Genomic DNA, 3,999 nt, shown 5'->3' with positions numbered 1-3,999 from the left:
ACTTCCGGTGTCAAAGAGCACGACCTTCCGGGACCGGAAGTGCCGGTCGAAGTCCCCCTGCAAGGAGTGTGTGTGATCGCGCACCTGCCAGGGTGGGGAGTGCGACTCTGCGAGCCGTTTGGCCATTTCTTCTCTAGTTTTTCAGTCTTTGCCAATCTGATGGGCAAACAATGGGATTTTACTGCTGTTTAACTGCAGTTACTGAGGTTGAATATCTTCACATGTGTATTGGTCATTATATATATATATAATTTTTTTTGAGATAAAGAGTCTCACTCTGTCGCACAGTGTCGCGATCAGCTCACTGCAACCTCCGTCTCCTGGGTTCACGCCATTCTCCTGCCTCAGCTTCCCGAGTAGCTGGGACTACAGGCGCCCGCCACCACGCCCGGCTAATTTTTGAATTTTTGGTAGAGGGTTTCACCATGTTGCCCAGGCTGGCCTCGAACTCCTGACCTTAGGTGATCTGCTCGCCTCGGCCTCCCAAAGTTTTGGGGTTACAGGCGTGAGCCCCGAACGCTGGCCATAATGATGTGTCTCTGTGTATTGTCTTATCTTTCTCTGCCATGTGTCCTCCCATGGCTGTGTTCTCAGGGAGGCTTTTTCTGTGCAATGGCAGAGAAGGTCCTAGCAACTCCAGGTCCACAATGTGGTTCACAATACCTGCCACTCACCCTGCACCAGTGACCACATTAGTCCCAGAGCCAAGCAAGAAAGCACATGGGGTATTTGGGCACCTGAAATGGGCCAGTTTGGCCAAATACAGTAAGTGATGTAGGTATGATCCAGGCCTCAAAGCCACAATAATGGTTTGTTTTTGTTTTTGTTTTTGATGAGGTCTTACTCTGTCACCCAGGCTGGAGTGCAGTGGCACCATCATAGCTCATTGCAGGCTTGAACTCCAGGGCTCAAGCAATCCTCCCACTTCACTCTCCAAGTAGCTGGGACTACAGGTGTGCACCACCACACCCAGCTAATTTTATCTTTTGTAGAGATGGGATCTCACCATGTTGCCTATGGATGGTCTCGAACTCCTGGCCTCAAGCGATCTTCCCACCTCGGCTTCCCAAAGCAGTGATTACAGGCATGAGCCACTGTGCCCAACAAGGATTTTGTTCTTTTATCTTGAGAGAAATGGTAGTCCTCTTAAGGGTTTTAAGTCATGGAGTGCTGTGCTCACATACACTTCTTTAAAAGATCAGTCTTGGCCGGGCGCGGTGGCTCAAGCCTGTAATCCCAGCACTTTGGGAGGCCGAGACGGGCAGATCACGAGGTCAGGAGATCGAGACCATCCTGGCTAACACAGTGAAACCTCATCTCTACTAAAAAAAATACAAAAAAAAAAAAAAAAAAACTAGCCGGGCGAGGTGGCGGGCGCCTGTAGTCCCAGCTACTCAGGAGGCTGAGGCAGGAGAATGGCGTAAACCCCGGAGGTGGAGCATGCGGTGAGCTGAGATCCGGCCACTGCACTCCAGCCTGGGAGACAGAGCAAGACTCCATCTCAAAAAAAATAAAAAATAAAAAAATAAAAATAAAAATAAAAATAAAAGATCAGTCTGGCCAGGTGCAGCAGCTCACACCTGTTAATTCTAGCACTTTGGGAGGCCAAGGCAGGTGGATCATTTGAGGTCAGGAGTTCGAGACCAGCCTGGCCAACATGACAAAACCCCGTCTCTACTAAAAATACAAAGATTAGCCAGGCATGGTGGCAGACACCTGTAATCTCAGCTATTCGGGAGGCTGCAGCAGGAGAATCGTTTGAACCTGGGAGGCGGAGGTTGCAGTAAACTGAGACTGTGCCACTGCACTCCAGCCTGGGGGATACAGCGAGATTCTTTCTCCAATAAATAAATAAATAATCAGTCTGGCTACAGTGTGGGGATATAGGATGGAGGGAGCAGAGTTGAGGAAGGGGGAGACCAATGGGGGTCATGGCAGTCACCTAAAGCAAGAACTGGTAGCCTGGACTGAGTTGGTAGCAGTGGAGTTAGGTTGAAGTTGTCAGTGCAACCACTAAGTTAAATCCGCAGAACTTGCTCAGGAAAAAGGACAGGTCAAGAGTAACTCATAGGTTTTCGGTTTGGGCAGTTGACACAGTGATGCTGTGTCTTTTGGTAGGATGGGGAAACCCAGGGTGGTAGAGTGGACAATGGCCACCCAGAGAGACCAGGTCCTAATTCCTAGAGCCTGGAAATGTCACCTTCTATGGAAGAGATCTGTAGGAGTGATCAGGGGAAGGATTTGGAGAGAAGGTTATCCTGGATTATCTGGGCAGGCCCTACGTGGCATCACAAGTATCCCTATAAGAGAGAGGCAGAGAAAGGCCATGCGCAGTGGCTCACACCTGTAATCCCAGCACTTTGGGAGGCCAAGGTTGGTGGATCCCTTGATCCCAGGAGTTCGCAACCAGCCTGGCCAACATGGTGAAACCCCATCTCTACTAAAAATACAAAAATTTGCTGGGTGTGGTGGTGCATGCCTGTAATCCCAGCTACTCAGGGGGCTGAGGCAAGGGAATTGCTTGAACCCGGGAGGCAGAAGTTGCAGTGAGCCGAGAGAGCGACATTGCACTCCAGCCTGGATGACAAGAGAGAGACTCTGTCTCAAAAAAAAACAAAAACAAGAGAGAAGCAGAGGAAGACTGGACTGACATATACAGAAAAGGTCACATGAAGACAGAGGCAGAGATCGGAATGATGCAGCCACAGGCCAGGAAACACCAGGGCGTGGCCGCCACCACCTGAAGCTGAAGAGGAAAGGGGCAGGTTTTCCACCACAGTCTCCAGAGGGAGCGCGGCCTTGCCATCATTGTGATCTTGGATGTCTGGCCTTCAAAACCATGAGAGATTAAATTTCTGTTGTTTGAAGTCACCAAGTTTGTGGTTATTTGTTACAGTAGCCACAGGACACCACAGCCACAGGATAAATCTCAGGGATGGGGGAGTAGGAAGATCATGAGTGCAGTTTGGGACATGCCCTTGACGTCCAGGTGGAGCTGCTGAATGGCTGGAGCGCTAGTGGATGTGGCATGTAAGAGACGGGTCTCCTGGAGAGGGAACTTCTGAGTCATCCCTGTGGAAGTGATGACTGGAGCCGTGGGTGTGGAGGTGTAGACAGTCAGGAGAGGAGCCTGGAGACCCTCAGACCACGAGTGGCGAGGAGGAGAGGCTGAATCCTCGAAGGAGACCAGGGAGAGGCAGGAGGAGAGTCCGGGCCGTGGGGAGGCTAAGGGCTGCTGTTTGCCCCTGCTAGACTCCCTCAGGCCCTCTTACTAGTCTGTGCACCCAGTTTGACTCCCAGTGGCCAGAGCCAGCATCTTGGTTACAGGGCTACCCTGGAGCTTCCAGAACCCACTTAGCCTGTCGTATGGTGAGTCAAAGGGGTATGGGAGGCTGGGCCCAGTGGCTCACACCTGTAATCCCAGCCCTTTGGGAGGCCAAGGTGGGAGGATTGCTTGAAGCCCAGACCAGCCTGGGTAACATAGCAAGATCCCGTCTCTACTAAAAATTTAAGTATTAGCTGGGCATGGTGGCAGACATTTGTCGTCCCAGCTACTCAGAAGGCTGAGGCAGGAGGATTGCTTGAGCCTACAAGGTTCAAGCCCAGGCTGCAGTGAGCTATGATTGCACCACTGCTCTCCAGCCTGGGTGACAGAGCGAGATCCTGTCTCTAAAACTAAAGACTTGAGGCTGGGCATGGTGGCTTACACCTGTAATCCCAGCACTTTGGGAGGCCGAGGCGGGCGGATCACGAGGTCAGGAGATCGAGACCATCCTGGTTAACATGGTGAAACCCCATCTAAAATTAGCCGGGCGTGGCGGCGGGCGCCTGTAGTCCCAGCTACTTGGGAGGCTGAGGCAGGAGAATGGCCGGAACCCGGGAGGCGGAGCTTGCAGTGAGCCGAGATCCCGCCACTGCACTCCAGACTGGGCGACTGAGCAAGACTCTGTCTCAAAAAAAAAACAAAAACAAAAACAAAAATTAGCTGGGTGTGGGGTG

Source organism: Rhinopithecus roxellana, chromosome 6 (genome assembly GCF_007565055.1).
Source record: "Rhinopithecus roxellana isolate Shanxi Qingling chromosome 6, ASM756505v1, whole genome shotgun sequence".
Taxonomy (NCBI): domain Eukaryota; kingdom Metazoa; phylum Chordata; class Mammalia; order Primates; family Cercopithecidae; genus Rhinopithecus; species Rhinopithecus roxellana.
Note: the sequence above shows the minus strand (reverse complement) of the source record.